This window comes from Myotis yumanensis, unplaced genomic scaffold, assembly GCF_028538775.1.
Source record: "Myotis yumanensis isolate MYYU_CA2020_CCGP unplaced genomic scaffold, mMyoYum1.0.hap1 SCAF_3, whole genome shotgun sequence".
In the NCBI taxonomy this organism is placed as follows: Eukaryota; Metazoa; Chordata; class Mammalia; order Chiroptera; family Vespertilionidae; genus Myotis; species Myotis yumanensis.
In genome coordinates this window covers 78,251,703-78,272,721 of record NW_027223754.1, presented here as the reverse complement: position 1 = coordinate 78,272,721, position 21,019 = coordinate 78,251,703, and positions in this window count along the sequence as shown.

Sequence of the window (21,019 nt, the reverse complement as noted above, 5' to 3'; positions counted from 1 at the left end):
GTGCTCTAGTCATTCGGTGGGGAGCTGGGGTTCCATTGCTGACATGGCCGATCTCTTCCCCCTTACCCCTGGTCCTCCATCAAATATGGCAGCTGCGTGGCCTCCGCCAGTGTACACATCCGCATGGGTAGGTCGCCCTCCCAAGGCTGCGCAGTTGCCCTGGGAGGCAGATTTCCGGGTTCCCAGGGAAAGCGCCCTCCGAGCTGGACTCCCAGGGAGAGCAGGGGTCCCGGAGGCAAAGCACTTCACTCCGCCTCCCTTTGGGGTGGAGTGCCTGTCCTGCGCAGGGCTGGGAGGGGAGAGCCGCCCCACAGAGGCCTCCTAGCTGGGTGCTGAGAAAACGAAACTGGAGCCCTTCCTCCTTGAACCCTGCTGTCTTTGGTGTAGAAAGGGACAGATGAAAACCTCAGCAGCCTTACTGGGGCATCTTTAAGTGAAGATATTTTTTTTTGGTGAAAATAAGTTTATTGTATAATCAATATTGTGTAATCATTGTGATTACACAATAACCTGCATTGAGTTATCTGCTGGGATGTTTGTGCTTTAAGGCATGTGAACGAATTTTATTTTATGTGACGCAGCCTCATGTCCCCCGACCTTCTGCGGCATTCAGCCAACACCCACCCATTCCAACTGGTAGTTAGGCTCCAGCCAGTTCTCACTGTGATGGCATCCTGGACAGATTTGCATTTTATATATATATATATATATATATATTTTATTCTGGGATTTATTTACCTTCTAAGGCTGTCACTGGAGCTGAGAGCCGGCTTTAGCTCCGTGGCTCGGCTCTAGCTTGAGGCCTTGGTTGCTGAAAGCAGGAATCTAGGGTTTATTTGGGTTCTATAATTGCAACATTGTTTCGGTCCTGCTCACTCCAGGTCTGACTGCTGAAAGCAGGTTTCTGGGTTTTGTTTAGCTTCTATAATTGCAACATAGAATATATATATATATATATATAAATATATATATATATATATATATTTATATATATATATGTGGGGATTAAGAAACCTGTGAAGTGCTGAATTTTTGAATAATTGTTTTTGCTCCAGAGGAGATTTTTCTGACTGCTAAATTTCAAACATATATATTTTTTGCTTCAGTGTTGATTTGTTTTTCAGCTATTTTGTAATATAAATGGGTAAACTGAAGATATTAATTTGTGTGCAAATTAAAAGATCTTTGTTGATATAACTGGATCATTTGAATCATCTTTAGCTACTAACTATCTATTATCCTATCTAATAAAAGAGAAACATGCAAATTGACCATACACCCGAATGCTTCCCATTGGCTAATCAGGGCGATATGCAAAATAACTGCCAACCAAGATGGCAGCTGGCAGCCAGGCAGCTAAAGCAAACAGGAGGCTTGCTTGCTCCAGTGAAGGAGGAAGCCAAGGTTCCCCGCCTGCCACTGCCGGCCTCTGAGCTTGCACTCTAAGCAACTATGTTGCAATTATAGAAGCTAAACAAAACCCAGAAACCTGCTTTCAGCAGTCAGACCTGGAGTGAGCAGGACCGAAACAATGTTGCAATTATAGAACCCAAACAAACCCTAGATTCCTGCTTTCAGCAGCCAAGGTCTCAAGCTAGAGCCGAGCCACAGAGCTAAAGCCGGCTCTCAGCTCCAGTGACAGCCTTAGAAGGTAAATAAATCCCAGAATAAAAAAAAAGAAAAGAAAAAAAGGAGAGTTTGGGAGCTTCAGTCGCCCGCTATCCTGAAAATGGCCCTCAGCCCCTCATCCAGGCTGGCCAGGAACCATAGTGGGGACCCCGACCCTGAAGCAACAAGAAGGCTGCTAATTTGCATACTGAAGGCAGGTGGCAGCGGGCAAGGCTGTCTGCGGTCCTGGGACCCGGATCCATGATCTGCTGGGTGGGGGGCAGTGCTTGAGGCTGTCCACAGTCTGGGACCTGGATCCGTGACCTGGCAGGCGGGGGGCAGCACAGAGGCTGTCCGCAGTCCGGGACTTGGATCTGTGACCCTGCCGGGCAGGGGGCAGCACTTGAGGCTGTCAGCGGTCTGGGACCCGGATCCGTGACCCTGCCGGGCGGGGGGCAGTGTTTGAGGCTGTCCACTGTCCCGGGACCCAAATCTGTGACTCTGCCGGGTGGGGGCAACGCTTGAAGCTGTCTGTGGTCTGGGACCCAGATCCATGTCCTCACAGGTGGGGCGGCAGTGCTTGAGGCTGTCTGCGGTCTCGGGACACGGATCTGTGACCCTGCTGGGGGGGTGGCAGTGCTTGAGGCTATCCACGGGACCAAGACACGGATCTGTGACCCTGCCGGGAGGGGGGCAGTGCTTGAGACTGTCTGCGGTCCTGGGACCTGGATCCGTGACCCTTCACGGCGGGGAGGCAGCTCACACAGGGGCAGATCGGCAGGGGTTGGGCAGGGCATGACACCTGGCTTTTGCCCAGCCCCAGTCACTCTGGGCAGGTGAGCAGCGCAGAGAGCCTCTGGACAGGGGAGGCAGGCCGGTGGAAGGCAGCCTGTACTCCCCACATGGCGGTGGTGACAGCTGTATGCGCGCCAAGCGGAGCCTGCAGGCTGAGCTGAAGTAGCGCCTGCAGGCCATCAGCCCCCAGGAATGGCTGCGCAAGTCCTGCCTTCTGGCCCAGAAGGTGCAGGATCGCAAGGACAGCCACTGTGGCGGGCCAGACTGACAGCCTCCTGGCTGCACCACGGGAGTTTGCAGATCTGCAAAGCCAGAGGCCTCCGGTGTGCACATCTCCCCCTTGCGTGCGAACATCCCCCAGCACACTGTCACCCTCCCACGCCTGCAACAGTTGCAAACCAAGGTGGGCACAAGTTCCCCCTGCCTCTCCACTGCACTTTCATCAACCCGGCATGCCTAACACCCCCACAGGATGTGCACACATCCCCTCTGATGCACTCACATCCTTTGGAGAGTGTCTGGGTGTTCTGGGTGTTGAGGGTGGGCGCCTGTGAGATGACAGTGAGAGGGCAGAGTAGTGATGCCCTGTTCCCATGGAGGCCAGTGCAGCTACGAGATCACCTCTGGGGAGTTAATGCAGGTGCTGAGGCAGGAGCAGGTGCAGACAGACACACCTGGTGGGCGCGGGCGGCCCTCTCTGAGGTGCCTTCGGTCAGCATTCAAGATCAAGAACCCAGAGGCAGAGAGGAATTCTGTCCTCTCAGTGAAACAGTGGGATAGTCGCAGTGACTGTAGAGGAGGAATGTGCACTTTGGGTGCCAGCACCCATGAGTCAAGGCTGCCCTGACTGAGCCTCGCTTGCTTGGGGCCTAGCTTACTCCTGCTGGGCAACGGGTGACAGGACGTGCTTTTTCGAATTAATGAGAGAAAATATTGATTCTCCTGCTGCCCATGAAGGTGGAAAGTGAAGTGGGGATACATGTGGGGAGTGAGTGAGGTTCCCTGTCTGGGGGTTCCAAATCTGCTGTTGGTTTCTTTCACTGCTGACTAGAGATATACAGGGTGTCCCCCCAAAATGTATACACACTTTGAATACCTACTAATTCCAATGGTTTTAAGCATAAGAAAGAAACAACAATGGAGCTGTTATCTGTTAAAAGTGTGGGCACAAACAGGTAGTTGGACATTCCCTGAGGGGTCTCAGATTGGAGAGGGTGAAGGCCAGACTGAGGGGCCCCTTTTCTCCCCTACCCCAGTGCACGGATTTCATGCACTGGGCTACTAGTCCTATCTAATAAAAGAGAAACATGCAAATTGACCATACCCCCGAATGCTTCCCATTGGCTAATCAGCAGGATATGCAAATTAATTGCCAACCAAGATGGCAGCCGGCAGCCAGGTAGCTGAAGTAAACAGGAGGCTTGCTTGCTCCAGTGATGGAGGAAGCCAAGGTTCCCCGCTTGCCGCCGCCCAGCTCTGAGCTCCGGATGCAACAATATTGCAATTATAGAAGCTAAATAAGCTCCAGAAACTAGAGCTTAGAACAACAGTGATGGCAACAGAGTTTCAATTATAGAAGCTAAACAAAGCCCAGATATCTGCTTTCAGCAGCCGAGGCCTCAAGCTGGAGCCAGCCTCAGAGCTAAAGCCAGCTCTCAGCTCCAGTGACAGCCATAGAAGGTAAATAAATCCAAGAATAAAAAAAAAGAAAAAAGAAAAAAAGGAGAGGCTGAGAGCTTCAGTGACCCGCCAGCCTCAATACAGCCCTCAGCCCCTCATACAGACTGGCCAGTCACCCCAGTGGGGACCCCCACCCTAAAGGGGGTGCGACAGCCTAAAAACAACCATCAGCCCGTCATCCAGGTTGGCCAGGCACCCAAGCAAGACCCCCACCCTGATCCGGGAAAGCCTTCAGGGCAAACCAGCCGGCACCCACCCGTGCACCAGGCCTCTATCTTATACTACAGGCAGGGCGGGACAGCTCGAGCTGCCATCTGGGCCCCATGTGCAGCCCTGGGCAGCGGGGCATAAGCCCTGCCCCCAGCTGGGACCTCTATGTACCACCTGAGCCCCCAGCCGGGACCCTATGACTGTTGGAAAGCAGGAAAGTGCCGCTGGGCCCTGGGTTGCTTTGGTGATCTGGCCATCCGTAAGTAGAAAAGTGCAGCCTGTAGGCATCCCCCAGCTGCTCCTGATCAGGGGGCAGGAAAGCCTGGCCTATGGGCAGCCCCCAGCTGGGCCTGCTCCCTAGTCGCCATGGGGATCCGGGAGCAGGAAAGCCTGGCTTGCAAACAGCACCCCCATCCTGGCCATAGCTCAAGGGAGAGTTCAACATGCAGTGGAGGCCAGGAGCCTGAGAGATCAACACAGAGGGGCTCCTACTCCAAGCCTCCATGGTGTGGCTGGGGGCAGACCCCCAGCAGACACACACATACATACACACACACACACACAATGCTTGTTCTGAGCCTCCAATGTGGGCAGACCCTCAGTGGGGACACACACACACACACACACACACACACACACACACACACACTGGGCGCCTGCTCCGAGCCTCTGCTGCCAGACTGTGGCCATCAGTAGGACATCCACTGAGGGCTCCCGAACTGTGAGAGGGGCAGGTTGAGCTGAGGGAACCCCCACCCCCCAGTGCACAAATTTCGTGCACCCAGCCTCTAGTTTATCAATAAGTAGATACATACCATGTACAGTGGGACCTTGACTTACGAATGTCCCAACTAATGAGTTTTTCGAGATACGAGCCGTCTCTTGGCCAATTTTTTGCTTTGAGTTGCGAGCTAAAATTTGGGTTACGAGCCAGCTTCAGATACCCCACTGCTAGTTGGCGCAGCAAACATCACAGTGAACGCCACAACATTAGCCCAGCATCATGTGTCTCACTCGTTCACTTTATGATTTGACATATGAGTAATTTGAGTTACGAGCTCCGTCATGAAACGAATTAAACTCGTAAGTCAAGGCCCCACTGTGTATAATATATGTATACTATGTGTGTGGAAATATATATATATCCTAAATAGCTTCTCTTTCTTATATATTTAAGGCCCGTCACCTATGTAGAGGTGCAGGGGATTCCCATATAGGTGCTGCTCCCAAGTGGGACATGTACAGGTGGTCTGGACCATCCGCTTGAGGCTTGTGCCAGTACCTTCTGGTCAGACACTTTCACAGAGACAGCACCGAGATCTGAGCCGAGCCGGAAAAATTACACACAAACAGGTTAGATGCAGGCACACAGGGGGTTTATTTACAAGTTCCTCATGGGTCTCAGACACCCAGCGGTCCTCGCTGACACACACAAAGGGGTAGATGGCGCCATTGGCTGCTGGCTCTTTCATCGATTGACAGTTGATTGGGCAGAGTTTCGTGCTGGGAACCTAGACGTGAGCACACACAGGTCCTCATGCTCTGGTGACAGGAGAGCTGTGCCCTGCTGGGTTGATCAGACTGTTTGGTTATATACCCCTCTGTAGGTGTGGTCTTCGTTGGTGTGTGTGTTATGAGTGGCTGTCTTGTGTGGATCCACCCGGGGTCTGTTAATCTATGGGTGTGTACAGGCTTTGGGCGTTCCCATCAGATAGGTTGCTTACCAGTACTAGTTGGGTTACCAGGGTGCATTCTTTGGTCTCACACAGTATTCCTATATCTAACATTAGGTTCTATAATAATTACTATAACAGTCCACACAGGGTTACATGCTTTAAGTCTTGCATTCTAAGGTCCTAACATTAAGTACCATAATGATTACTATAACAATATATATGTAAAATTAGAGAATTGCATGGGTGGAATTTCTCCATTGTTAGTGGAAGTGGGGTTCTTGGGGGCACCGCTGGAATCAGAATTTCCGGAGGCCCCATGAGAGAATGAGATGTGGTAGAAAGCTTTATTTTTGTTGAACTATATCACTCAGTTACCAAAACTTATATTCCTTAAACCAGTGCTATAAAAGGTGCAGCTGTGGCTTCAGTAGAGATAGAAACAAATTCAGTGTCCAAGTTTCTGTTCCCTGCGGGAGTTGAGTCAGCACAGCATCAGGTTAATTTTAGTCCATCAGTCCATTGTGTGTGGGGTCCACATGGCTGTGGAACCATATGGGCAAGCGCAAAATGTGAGAGCCCCACAAGCCAGGACTCAGGCTTGAGCAGCAAGAGAGAAGGCAAAAGAGAGAACCCCTTTTTTAGGAGCTTAAATATAAAATCTTCCTGCACTTGCAGTGGCCATGCCTTCTTGCCTACTTTGGCCAATTGCCTGTTTCCAGGTATGAGTGACAGGTAATGTAACGCCCTGGACGCAAGCCGCTGTCACAAAGAACCAAGAGACGCTTCTCATGCAAAAAGCAAAGGGTTTATTGTTTCCAGCATGCTGGGGCTCACAGCCTACTCTGAGCACAGAGCAGCGGCTGCGAGCCCCGACCAAGAGTTTAAGCACACATTATATACTTTTTAGCAAACGGGGAAAGTAACCTGAGGTCATTCTACTGGAGATCTGGCGCCGTGTGAGTCAACATACCTATCTGCTTTCGGCGGGGAGGGAATGTAGTTTGGAATTTTTCACTAATGATCTGGCTTTCTAAGTGAGTTAATGCCTGTCTGGTTTCTTATCAGGCCGTTTGTCCTTCAGTTCCCTCCCGGGCTGCAGCCATCTCCCGTAACCTCCCTGGCTGCAGCTGTCTCCCATAAAAGTTGTTTGTTTCATCTGCCTTTTCTGACCCTCCTGATTATATTGGCGCCTCTCAGTAAACACCCTTCCCTATGTCACCCAGACTTTACTGGGCATGCCTATAATATTTGGCTTTCCCTTTGTTCCCTTCCAGTTCATTATTAACTGGTTAATTACAATGGTATCATATATATGTTTATACAGCTATTCAAAAAAGAAAATAAATCATTTATCTTAAACCAAAAATTAACCCATTAAGAAGAGAGAAAACAAAATCTATATTTCAGTGTTTAAGGCACTCACCTGTTGTAGTTGAAGGCACTCACTTGCTAAACATCTGTTACAAATTTTTACTTATTAAAAGGTTTCATAAGGTTTGAAAAGCTAAAGAATAAAAGATTAATCAATGTGATATTTTGTCTTGCAATAAACAGGGTGACACTTGGCAGCATTAGTCCATCAGTATGCTGAAGACACTCAGCCCAGCATTGCTTTTCATCTGACCCAGATGGTGTTTTGCCAGCTTTTTATTGTGTGTTGCTGTTAGGGACATGGATTAAAACTAACTGATCAAGTCGCAGTCCAAACAAAAAAGAACCCTGAGAGGCAGGAGGAGCCATCTGGAGCATGTATAAAGAACAGACTTTTTATTATTATTATTACTTTTTTGTCACTGCTGCTGAAGCCTGAAGTGTAAGACTTCTTTGATCCACAGTACTTCTCAGTTAACACCAGTGGTTGAAATCCCATTGTATATGATTTATAATTGTCTTGTCTATTTGAAAGAAAATGTAGAGGAAGAAGTTTATACTGTAAATGCTGTACTCTTTCAATAATAAAACACAAATAAAAAAGACCACTACTACCACCACCACCAAAGTCTAATATGAAAATTAATAGTCTAAATATTGCATACGCAGGAGAATCATGGGGATATCCTGTTATATTTTGCTATGAGAACAAATTAAAGATAATAAAATGATGAGCCTTTGAGCCTTGTCAATGTAAGAAACATTCAAACCTGTAAGAATTTTTTATGAGTTTATTTCATACAAACTGACAACAATTGCCAGGAAGCAATATTTCAATGAATTGAGAAAAAATTTCCAGAAAAATGACAGTTTTACTACTTATTTTTTACTTTTTATCTAATCCCAAAGGTTTCCCTACTTTGCTTTCTCCCTATTCCCTAATCTATCTATTAGGGAATAGGGAGATTAGGGATTAGGGAGAAAGATTAGGGAATAGGAAAATTAGGGATAGATTAGGGAATAGGGAGAAAGCAAAGTAGGGAAACCTTTGGGATTAGATAAAAAGTAAAATGATAGACACATACTTTTTTTACATAAGCCAAAATAGGGTAGTTAACAGTTAATTAACATAATAATAATAACAATGAGTGGATTTGTGGTCTCTTCTCTGGAGCTGTGATTGTGCATCAAAGGGTCCAGAAAAAAGGAAATTATTTTGCTATTTCAAAAGTGTGTTATCAGGTATCCTATCTAATAATAGACAAACATGGTAATTTACTGTACCTCTGACATGCTTCCCATTGGCTAATCGGGGCAATATGCAAAATAACTGCCAACCAAGATGGCGGCCGGCAGCCAGGCAGCTGAAGTGAACAGGAGGCTTGCTTGCTCCAGTGATGGAGGAAGCCAAGGTTCCCCCTCTGCAGCTGCTGGCCTCTGAGCTGCACTCTGAGAAACAATGTTGCAATTATAGAAGCTAAACAAACCCCAGAAACCTGCTTTCAGCCAGCCGGGCCTCAGAGCTGGAGCTGCAACAGTGTTTCAATTATAGAAGCCAAACAAACCCAGATACCTGCTTTCAGCAACCGAGGTCTCAGAGCTGCAGCTGAGCCTCTGAGCTAAAGCCTGCTCTCAGTTCCAGTGACAGCCATAGAAGGCAAACAAATCCCAGAATAAAAAGAAAAAAGAAAAAAAGAAGAGGTTGGGAGCTTCAGTCACCCACCAGCCTGAAAATGGCCCTCAGCCCCTCACCCAGATTGGCCAGGCACCCCAGTGGGGACCCCCACCCTGAAGGGGGTGTAACCAGCTGCAAACAGCCATCATCCCCCCATCCAGGCTGGCCAGGCACCCAAGCGGGACCCCCACGCTGATTCAGGACACCCTTCATGGCAACCCAGCCAGCCCCCACCCATGCACCAGGCCTCTATCCTATATAGTAAAAGGGTAATATGCAAAATGACCCTAACAGCAGAAGGACTGGGAATGACTGGTCACTATGACACACACTGACCACCAGGGGGCAGACTCTCAATGCAGGAGCTGCCCTCTGGTGGTCAGGGCGCTCCCACATGGGGGAGCTCTGCTCAGCCACAAGCCAGGCTGATGGCTGCCAGTACAGGGGTGGTGACAGGAGCCTCTCCTGCCTCCTCAGCAGCGCTAAGGATGTCCGACAGCAGCTTAGGTCTGCTCCCTGCTGGCAAGTGGACATCCCCTGAGGGCTGCTGGGCTACCAGAGGGATGTCTTATTGCCATCTTAGGCCCAATCCCCCAGGGAGTGGGCCTAAGCCAGCAGGTAGTCATCCCCTGAGGGTACCAGACTGCGAGAGGGCACAGGCCGGGCTGAGGGACCCCACCTCCTCCACGAGTGCACAAATTTTTGTGCATCGGGCCTCTAGTGATTTTAGAGGTGCAAAAAAGACAACAGATTGACTCAGTTAAGGTAAAGATTGACTGTTGTCAGGGAAGATACTGGCCTAGCACATGACTACCCTCCATGAACTGCTTTAAGTTAGAAAGTTTTAATTCCAGACCATCTTATGTGGTTACTTCATGTCTCTCAGTTTGTAAGGCTTCTCCTGAACTTGCCAGGTTTAGTATGTGCCCTTTTATCCACAGCCTTTTGACTCGGTATGCCATTTAATGATAAAAAATGGACTGTGGTATGAATCTGTACTGGAATATCCTTAAATGTCATAATGAGGAGACAGAAGGAAGCTAGGTGGATGGGAAGGGGAAGTATTCTGGGTATAGTTTAGCATCCAAGCTAATTAAAGCCCATTAGTACATGTGTAGAGTCCTACCTGGCTGTTGGCCACATGGGTGCAGGGGAGCACATCTCCTGCCCCAGGAATGTCAGGAAACCATCGTATGCCAGAGAGAGAGGAAGAGAAAACACAGTTTTTTGTCTGGAGGAAGATAGTCTTGCTTGCTTCTGGTTGATCTGTTCAAAGAATTCTGCCTTAGTAACACTTTTGGGATTGGTTTATATGCCTCATTGCCTTGCACTCTGCCTGTCTTAGCAACATCCATACATTTTAAACCTCACGTCTTTGTGTGTGCCTTTCTCTCCCTGCCCAGCTAGGTTGTTTCAGTAATTCCCTTTGGGCTTTATGTATGATGGAAGCCCTTCATACAGAAGGAGAAGAAGAAAGCCCAAAGGGAATAGGAAAACAATGAGGAAAGTGGTGGGAAGAACCTCACATGTCCCATGTGACGTTGAACCTTTGAGCCCAGGAGTTACCATAGTAACCAGTCCAAGGGAATAGTGACCAATCAGAGGGGATATCAAAGCACCAGGATCTGCAGCCTTTATAAGCCATAGGGAGTCTGTACTTGTTCTTCAATAAATCTCCATCTGTGCTATACTACCCTCTGTCTGTGGATTCATTCTTTGACTCCGATGGACAAAGAATCTGGGTTCCAGTCCAAAAATTCTGTTTCACCAACTCAGCTATTTCTATAATTGTGACTTTGAGTAAATTATTTAAGCTTAACAATGTAGTTTATCCATGTAGAAAAAAAATTGGATAAGATGATGTCCAAGAATTTTTCACTAAAATATTTTATTCATTTCTGTTTGAGTTCATATGATGTTCCTTTGAAGGATTGTTTTACAAGGAAACTTTTAAGACTTTAACATTGGGAGTACATTGGGAACAATTGTGTTCCAATACTTTACATCCCATACTCTTGAGAAGATTCAGACTATTCCAAATGGTGTTACCCACTTACCAAGTTGGCCTTAATGTTTCCATTCATCTTGGTTAAACTTTAGAAAGGTTTCTTCCTGACTGTAGGCACCTTGCCTCATTTTTCTTAGAGCATTTACTTTAGAAAATTTGTAATTGTAAATTCTTTCTCTGCCCCTTGGAAATATATGTGAATCTTTTCCCAGTCTCTTGTCAATTTTACAACCCAGGGGATATCTTACTCAGGGACTTGGAAACTATCTCTTTGAAATGTAAACTTCTAAAGAGATAGTAACACTACCAACTAACTATCCCAGTGGAAGGGTAGAATTCTAACTTTCATGTGCACAGGAAATTAGCAGACACAGATGGTCAAATCATAGAGAAGAACAATTGAAGACTCAGGAATAACTCAATTTTCTTTACATATCCCATTAACTTACCTTCCCATGAAACAGGAACCTTAGGGGTAAAATAGGACAGGTTTAGGAAATTTAGAAATTTTGGAAATTAAGGGGACCATGGAGGAAGCACAGGGCTGCAGAGCAGCAGAAGGTATATTTCCATAGAATAGGGGAGCTGAAAAGCTGCAATAGGTACATTTCCATAGAATGAGGGAGCTAGAAACAGCAAAAGGTCTATATTTACAAAATAAAGGGAAGGAGCCCTTTATCCAGAAGGCCAAGAAGAAAGCCCAAAGGGAATAGGAAAACAATAAGGAAGGAGGGTGGGAGAACCTCACATGTCTCATGTGAGGTTCAACCTTTGAGTCCAGGAGTTACTATAGAAACCAGTCTAAGGGAATAGTGACCAATCAGAGGGGATATCAAGGCACCAGGATCTGTAGTCTTTATAAGCCATAGGGGAATCTTTCCCTCTTCCCACGTGGGAGTCTTTACTTGTTCTTCAATAAATCTCCACTTTTGCTATACCACTTTCTGTTCATAGATTCATTTTTCGATTCTGGCGGACAAACAATCCGGGTTCCAGTCCAAAAATTCTGTTTCACCACTAAAGTTCTCCAGTACTTTTCCACTATTTCATTCTAACTCTTAATCACCTCACTTCCCTTCCCTTTTGTTTCAGTTGACTTGAGTTCAATCTCTCTTCCCTATTGCAGTATCTTGAATAAAATCTTCCTGTCTGTTTAAGTTTGTCTGGTACAATATTTGCTTTGGCACTCCTCATCTTTGTGTGATTATTTTTCCTAGTCACAGGGGTGCAAAAAGCCATTCTTATTTTCTCAGTTATCCCCTTAAGTTTCTGTACTCAAGTTTCTGGCTAATTCTTTTTAGTAGACCCTATGATCATATTCCCCAATTTGCTTCACATTTTTTCCTAATGTTGTCCATCATTAGTACATGAAATTCTTCTGTTATTTCAAGACTTTTAAAGTCATGTTCAAATGATGGCTACCTCATGAAATGTTATCATACTTATTCAAAAGTAATCTTTTCCTTGCCTAAATTTCTATTATATACGTTATACTTCTCTCATAACTTAGCATTACATATAATGTATAGAATATACAATTATATACAGTACAAATATTTGATAATTTTAATAAATGACTATGTTAGTTGTTTATTTGTTATACTATACTTTTTATAAGCTGTACTTTTTCTACTTATGAAAATAAAAGTTTACTGCCAAACACTATGCCATGTTACACAGCAGCAACCTTACATAATTTGTGTCTACCACATCCTTAAATTACATAATTTCCTTTTGTGCTTGATTTACTATCATGTTATTTTGTACAATAACATGCTATACAGGCTTGTAACCTAGAAGCAATAGGTATGCAGTAGGTTATACCATCTAGGCTTGTGTAAGTGACAAAAAAATCCATTAACGAAGCATTTCTCAGAATGTACTCCCATTATTATGTAGCACAGGATTATGTATTATTTCAAAAATACAAGCTCAAAAATCATTAATACTGCAAACTTAATTGTATTTTTGTTGAAATATGTATATATATATTATATATATTTATTTATTTATAAACTATACAAGGAAATGTAATTTTATATAGAACATTGGTTTCATAAGCCTCATTGACACCATGTAACATTTAATATCATTTTAGAGTAGTGTAGGCTAGAGAAATGGTTTACTTTTAATTTTGCAGAAAGCAAATGATAACTAAGATTAAAACATTTTAAAGAGGCAAAATCAGAACTATATCAGTGGAAGAAGATGAAGATCCATCCATTTAGTGTATCTTAGTCTCATTTCTTAACTCTGAGGAGACTCTAAAATCTCAGATATTGTTATTGGTGTATTGTGCAGGTAGAATTTCTCCATTGCTAGTGGGAGTGGGGTTCTTGGGGCACCATTGGAATAAGAATTTCCAGAGGCTCCCATGGCAGGGTGAAATGTGATAAAAAGTTTTATTTGTGTGGCATTATATACCTTGGTTTCAAAAGTCCCATTTCCCTTAAACCAGAGCTGGAAAAGCTACAGCAGCACTAAAAACAAAGCCAGTGTCCAGAGTTTCTGTTCCCTGGTAAATCTGGGTCCAGCACAGCATCGGGCTAGTCACAGTCTCTTAGTCCATTGTGTGGGGTCCACAGGACTGTGGGCCGTGTGGCCAAGTGCAGAGCTTGAGAGCCCTGCAATCTAGGTAGGAGTCAGGCATGAGCAGCAAGAGAGAAGGGAGGGGGCTCTTTTGTTCAGGAGTTTATTTGACTCAGATTCCCTGCCCTTTCAGTGGCCACACCTATTCTGGCCAATGACCTTACTGGGCATGCCTCTATTCTGTCCTTGTCCAATCTCTTCCCCCCAGGATATGCATGGAACAGACCTGACAAGTGTTAAACTGCAGCTTTCTGGCACAAATGGCATGCCTGTATTACCTGGCCTTCCCTTTGCTCCTTTTCTGTTAATTAATTAATAATTGGGTTAATTACAATGGTATCAATATAATTAGAAAACACATGACAATTCTTTCCTCTCTCTATATATTTGAATTATGATTTAAAAGAGTGATATATTTTTTAAATGTCATTAAATTTAAGGGAGAAACATCCCCTTCTCTTGTCATATTGTTTTTACCTTGACAAATAAATATCTTTATATGTTTTTAAGGTACCAGAACAAGGAAAGAGATTTAATCCATTAGTGACAGAATCACTAAATAAAATTATCTTTTCAGCCTGTAAAGACAGAATTTTTATATACAAAGTTTTATTGCATTATAATCACATTCATTCATTTATGTACAGCCTATGGCTGCTCTCCTACTACAATTATAGAAATATTTTTAAAAATTCCAACATCTATTCTAAACTAGAAAAGGACAAAGTATAAAGTAAAAAAGAATTTTAGCTATCCCCATTTTGACAGGTATGTAGGTTTTGGATGAGTCAGATATTTAATGTGAGAAGATTCTGTGATTTTAATTATCCATAAAATCAATGTGACCTAAGGTTTATGGGTACTCACTCAAGGTTTAAATACAATTACTTTGATGAACTTTATTAATCAGGAAAGCCTCCTTTAGTGGATTAGCTCAGGGAATGGAAAACTATTGCCTCAGGGCCAAATTCAGTTTGAACCTTATTTTTGGATAGCCTTTAAGCCATACAAAATATTTTCATATATTTTAATTGCTTATTTAAACATATAACATAAAAAATATATTACGGAGACCATATGTAGCCAGTAAAACCTCAAGTATTTACTGTGTAAGTCTATACATAAAAAAAAATTTGTTCACCTCAACATAAGACTATTTTTAGAAATGTGTTTAAGTGTTCTGTACTAGACAAAGGAAATTGTGAAAAAAATACGACTTAAAAATAAACAGTTCAAATGATAAGTTAAAAGTTCTCTTTAAAGGTAAAAATGAAATGGCACTAAAAATGCTTATTTTGAAGACACCATTAGGGGTAATGTAGTTAAACACTTGCATTTGAAGATCTTGCAGACAAGAGTCCTTATTATTTTGTTGTTCTACAAAGTGAAATTAAGGGCAGAGTCAAATATGTGGAAACCACACATATGCAGACTTCACTAGAATATAAGAAATAGTTATTTAAATTACTAGGTCTCACTTATAAATCATAGAGAGTTTCTATTAGCAAGATGGCTAAGTAGAGTAAAATAGTATAACAATGTAAAATAGTCTATTAAGAGTGAAATAGGATTAAGGACCTTAATGCACTTTTATTATATACTAGAGTCCTGGTGCGTGAAAATCGTGCATGGGTGTGGTCCCTAGGCCTGACTGGCAATCAAAGTATGAGCATCTGGCATGGAAGGGCAGGTCCCAGCTGACCTCTGGGCCCTGGGCAGCAAATGGGCCCTAGGGCGCCCCCACCCCCCCACCTGAGTCACAGTGCCCGAGTCCCCACACAGAGATGCAGTGAGCATGGCCAGATGCTGTGGGTGGGGGTGCAGCGTGGGCCTCTGAGCTACCCAGCAGTGCCACATGGAAGCCAGGCAGGCAGCATGCTCTCTCCTGGCCGGCCTCGCAGACCAGCTCCTGTGCAAACCTACAGGGAGCCCAATCGCCCTGTGGTCCTGGCGGCTGCGGCCGGCTCACCTGGAAGAGGCCATGTGAGTGCGGAGCAGACTCCTCGCAGGTGCCCAGCACCCGAGCACATGGGCTTCCCCAGCACACAAGCCCTGGCATCCTGGGGGAGGGTAGCAGGGGGAGTGAGAGCGAGCTTGGCAGATAATGCGCACTCTCACCACACCTCAGTCAGTCCCTGTCACCCCCGCCCCCAGGTAGCCAGCGAGAGGTCGCAGTTGCCTGCTGGGACACCATAAGAGGTTGCTTACTGCCACCCCCCCCCCCCCCCCCCCAGTTCCCTGTCCCAGCTTGGGGCCCAGCCTTGATCAGGCGATTGGGGCCTGCTGGCTCCTGGTTGCCATCTGTGGGGCAATTGGTAGGGGCTGGGCTCCCTGCCCTGCTTCCTCAGCGCTTGGGAGCCAGGTGGTGGCCACGCCCCCCACCGCTGCTGCTGGTTGCCATCTGCAGGGTGATCAGCTGGGCAATTGGGCCCCTGCTAGCACTCTGGTGCCACATGCTTAACTGCTCCACCATCCTGCTGTGATCCCGCTCTTGTTGTGGCCCATCGGGGCTGGCAGCGCCTCCACTGCCACCTGCTGCCAGCACCATGTCGCCAACGCCTGCCATGTTCCGCGCCGTCTCTGGTGGTCAGCACACATCATAGCAAACAGTCAAACTCCTGGTCTCGCAGTCGAACGACTGCCCAAGGGGACAATTTGCATACTAGGCTTTTATTATGTAGGATTTCATTTTCAAGAACACTTTACATTTTCTGAATGTTATTTTATAATGAAATTCTATTATTTCAGAAAAGCATTAACTTAGTGAAAATATATATTTTTAGAAATTTTTTCAATTTTTTTATACTATTCTGCAGGTGTATGATTTGATCTCTCATTATATATTAGGAACTTTATCTGAAGTTCCTATTAATTCTTCGCTTTTTCTTATATTTGATAACCAATCACTAAAAAACTGATAGCTTTATGCATCGAGATGGAGCTTGTCTTCTCTTGAGATTGATCTGGTTGTGATCTTTTCTTTAAAAAGATGAATGTTGTTATTTTTACATGTTGTACCTTGTGTTCTTCAGATTTCTCCAGAAGGCTCTTCCAGCACTGAGCATGGAGAGTGTGGGTCTGTCTTCTGAAAATCCTGTAGATGAATGTCAATGAAGGCTAGAGGTTTCAATGTTTAGTATTGAAGTAAAGGTTTCACAGCTGGCCTAGCTTTCCTCTAGCCTCAGAGATGCGTGAGGATCTGGCTTTTGGTTGAACCCTCCTGCAACATTCACTCAAGGATGATATGGTACACTAAGCACAGGTAAAGGAGGGTTCTGCGCGGTGGTTATATAGCACTCCAGGTACCTGTGTCTGGTTACAGATAGTGTTACAGATATCAATTACATTGAAAATCATGTAATTGATAAATCATTTATGACTGATAAGTAACATATAATTGGTAAAAAGAAGCTCCACCTAGGAATGGGAGCTTGTCATGTACCTCTAAGGAAGTACTATATGACCTGCAGAATTTAAAATGCAAGGGACTCTAATGCTACTTCACTAAAAAACACGCAGTCTGCTGTGTCTCTCATGTGGGGCCTAGCGCAGTGTGAATGAGACATTCGGATGACATGTCTGGGAGGACAAGAATTCTTCCATGCTGTGGCAAGTGCATGCTGTGTTGCTGCGTATCCTGTATCCGTCTCATCACTAAGTGAGTACTTTGGCAAAGCCTTTGTAGCCCGATGAGCTTGACTGTCATTTCAAACCCAGGAACCCTGCTGTCGGAGCAGTGTGAACATTGCTGGATGTAAACTTTCATCTATTCCTCTCAATCACAGTACGATAATACCTCATTCCTGCCTTAAATTTGGCCCCTTTTACACTATTCCAGTGTCTCTCGCTTTTGCCTTTTTCAGAAAGTACATCGTCAGGCCAGTTTGCTGTGAAGTGTCACCAGTTCCACAGAGGGAGAAAAGAGACATGGAGGTTCAATCTCTGCTTAGATTGCTTAACCTCTTATTTTTAGCTTCACTTCATTTTGGGAGCAGATAACATTGCCAATTCCTGGATCGCTGGGGGAATTCATTACCTCCATTGGGTCGTTTCTTGGCTTCTCATTTTGTTGGCTCAGCTTTCAGATTGATTGCTTCTTGTAGGCCACCACTTGTCCACCAGCTTTTTACCTTTGGACATTGTTTTGATCTTCTTTCTTTTCTCCTATTTGAGTTGATTTTGAATTTATGTTTAAAGATATTTTTACTGTACTTTAAGAGTAGGTGTTACTCATATGTTTGCTCCATAAATCTCTTTGGCAGGCTAGTAAACACTGGATTTCTTAAAATAATGATTTAAATTCATGAGATAAAATATATAGAAATATAACAGAAAGCCATTGCATTGAAAAGCAGTTGTAAAAGTATTTTAAATAGAATTTTTGATATAAGAATAAATATGTGTCTTCACTCAACCATTAAATAAAAAATATTGAGTTGCCGGTCTAATATCTATCATAATTTGATAATGTTCAGTGTCATCTAAATTTCTATATATGCAGTAGCTAAAATGGGATATGAAACTACCTGTGATATTTAATGATAATAAAACCTTAAATTTTGCTGGGGTGTGTTGCCTGCTCATATGCACACATATTTGACTGAAATATTAGTTCCAGTTAGAGATTACTTAAAAATAAATATATACATCCAAGTTCAAATTCATTCAAGTTCAGATATTTTAGTTATGAATTTATGACTTAGAGAATCTTCAAGGATACAGAGACTAAATCTTAAATTGAAAGTATCATAAGTTAAATCCATGAATATAAAAACCAATTTTTTTGCTAGCACACCCTAAATGTTGAAGACAATTCATAGACATTGAATATGATATTTCACTATACTTATAAAGAAAAATGCATATATAAATATGTTTAATGCGTAATATGTATTATTTTGAATGAGTTCACAAAGGCAGAAGGTTACCAGAATGCAGTGCTGATATCTAAACAGAATTGAAATATATTCATGTTATTAAAATAGGTCATGCTCCAGTTGTTGTGGTAAGTGGGATGAGAAAAGAAAACATGTTTTGAAGTTGTTATTATTCACATTGTGGAACTTATAATGTAATACATCACAAGGCATGGAGTAGGATTTGCTGGTGCATGAGCATTTCCAAATATGTAGGAAAAAGAGCTGCTCTGAACATTTGCTTTCATCTTTGTTGTTTTGGGAACAGAATATTTTTGAACTGATATACTAGAGCACAGTAACTTTTCTTTGTTCATCCCACTATGTGTTTAATATATACATACTTTATATATACAAACTATATAAAATATATGTATGTGTCTGAAATGCTTTATTAAAATATATAATTTTAGAAAGCATAAAAATATATAGGAACTTCTGAGTTAACCAAAAGCTTAAAGGCATGTTAAACAGAGATTAAAACAATATGATCAATAGTAATATAATTATTCCTTCAAAAATTCTAATATCTAAAATACATCAAAATGATGTCTACATCCAAGTCTTCAAGCAGATTGATTCATGATCAAAAGCATTATAAAGACTGCTTAAATTTCCATCCCATTATGCTTGGTTTTAAGGAAGTTTTGACTGATTTGTCTATTTGTTATTTTGATCTGTTTAGGTTTATTCTTCATTATGATTTGCCTGAAAACAGTATTAAACGAAAGTTAGTTGCTTTTGGTGAGTTCAGTATTAAACAGGTTGGCCATGGAGAATGTGCCATGCAGGCGGTGGGAGGAAGAGAGGGAGCTAAATGATCAAAGAGAAAAGGAGGCTGGGAGTAGACTCTTATCTCAGATCAAACTAAAGAACGTGATTCTTCTTCCCAAGGCTTTGGGTTAGGCAGTGCTTAGGAGTAGGTCTGTTGTAGGCACATTTTTTAAAGGTTTTCTTTACCTAAGAGGACAAAATAGTAGTTCCAGAATACTCAGGGGGAAGTAAAGCTCTGGAATATAATCAATGATATTCTAATATGTATGGTGTTAGATGGTACTGGATTTATCAGGGCGATACGTTATCAAGTTATATAACCACTAGGTTGTACACCTGAAACTAATATAATATTGTATGTCAACTGTAATTGAAAGTAAAAGAAATATTTAAATGCAAAAAAAGAAAAAATACTGAAGGGAAATAAATTTTTAGTAGTCATCCAATCATCTACGACACAGTGGGTGAACCAGAATATAAACTAAGGAATGTGACTGTCAAGACTATACTACTCTACTTTGTCATACACAGGAACACATACTTCATGTTTCATAGTGCAGTATCTACCTATATCTATATCTATATCTATCTATATCTATATCTATATCTATATTTATATCTATATATCTATCTATATCTCTATATTATCTATATCTATCTATTTATATCTATATCATCTATCTATGCCTATGCCTATATTTTTATCTATATCTCTGCATATATCTTTATCAATATCTACTTATCTATTCTATATCTATATCATGTATATCTATCTATATTAGTGTAATATTATAGTATTTTGCTATCTATTCGACATTTAATACATAGAAGTCACTATTACATTATTTAATAAATAATTAGTAAAAAAAATGAATTAGTAAAAGAAGTAATCTCCACAAGTCTAAGGGTAAAATAATGATTCAGTACAAGGATACAAGGTTATCTTATAGAATACAAAGGTAGAGGTAAAATATGCTTAAGATGAATGAAAACATAGAAACTCTCAGCAGAGAACTAGAAACTGTTATAAAGAAACAAAAATTCTAAGACTGAATAAAATATATCTGAATTGAAGGGATTAAGCAAAGAAAAAAAAAGAAGAAAGACTCTAATCAAATCCAAGATGATAATCTAAATGTTTAAGACTGATGACAAATAAGTCATATTCTTAGATAACAATGAAGGAAATTCATATTTCTACAAACAGAAATATATATTTGAGATAAAATTGCAAGACAAATGTCAAATTTTTTCAAACCACTTTATTGAGGTCTGATTGATATACAAAAAGTACATATTTTACAAGTACAACTTGTTAAGTTTGTAGATAATCGTACACCCATGAAACCATCACCACAATCTATGCCATAAACATATTCATCACCTCAGGAGTATCCTCCCAACCTCTTTATTTATTACTAGAAGCCCAAAGCACGAAATTCGCTTAAGATTAGGCCTTCCTTCCCCTGGCTGCCAGCACCGGCTTTTCTGTGGCACCCAGGACCTGGGCTTCCCTCGCAGCCCTGGCTTCCTCTGGAAGGATATCTGATCTAATTAGCATATTACACTTTTATTATTATAGATTATTTAAGTTTTTGGTGATAACATTTAACATAAATAAACCCTCTTTGAAAAATTTTAAGTATAAAATATAGTATTGTTGACTAAAGGCACTGTGCTGTACTGTGACTCACTCATCTTGTACAACTATAACTTG